At 39.2% G+C, this 679-nt stretch overlaps 1 non-coding gene across 1 annotated transcript; it reads right to left on the bottom strand.

Moving 5' to 3' along the window:
- Positions 1–214: 214 nt before the first annotated feature.
- On the bottom strand, positions 215–322 carry LOC127740342 (small nucleolar RNA R71). Its single transcript, XR_008001021.1, has one exon. It is a non-coding gene; the product is annotated as a small nucleolar RNA R71 (small nucleolar RNA).
- Between the last annotated feature and the right edge of the window lie 357 nt (positions 323–679).

Below are 679 nucleotides of genomic sequence, written 5' to 3'. Positions count from 1 at the left end.
TCCTCATCAGTTCTTAGCTGAATTCTTGCATATCTGTGATACTGTTAAGACTAATGGGGCTAATCTCGAGGTCTATAGACTTATGCTTTTCCCCTTTGCTGTAAGAGACAGAGCTAGGATATGGTTGGACTCACAACCTAGAGAAAACCTGAACTCTTGGGACAAGTTGGTCAGTGCTTTGTTGACCAAATTCTTTCCACCTCAAAAGATGAGCAAGCTTAGAGTGGAAGTCTAAACCTTCAGATAGAAGGAAGGTGAATCTCTCTATGAAGCTTGGGAAAGATACATGCAATTAACCAAAAGGTGTCCTTTTGATATGCTTCCAAAATGGAGCATCATATGTATATTCTATGATGGTTTGTCTGAATTGTTCAAGATGTCATTGGACCATTCTACTGGTGGATCTCTTCATCTGAAAACACCAGCAGAAGTCCAGGAACTCATTGAGATAGTTGCAAATAACCAGTTCATGTACACTTTTGAAAGAAATCCTGTGAATAATGGGATGACTCAGAAGAAAGAAGTTCTTGAAATTGATACCCTGAATGCCATATTGGCTCAGAACAAAATATTGACTCAGCATGTCAATATGATTTCTCAAAATCTGACCAGATTGCAAGCTGCATTCGGCAGTACTAAAGAAGCCTCATTTGAAGGAGAAGCTTATGATCCTGAGAAT

Source organism: Arachis duranensis, chromosome 6 (genome assembly GCF_000817695.3).
Source record: "Arachis duranensis cultivar V14167 chromosome 6, aradu.V14167.gnm2.J7QH, whole genome shotgun sequence".
Lineage (NCBI taxonomy): Eukaryota > Viridiplantae > Streptophyta > Magnoliopsida > Fabales > Fabaceae > Arachis > Arachis duranensis.
Note: the sequence above shows the minus strand (reverse complement) of the source record. Positions and strands in the feature narration are given on the sequence as shown.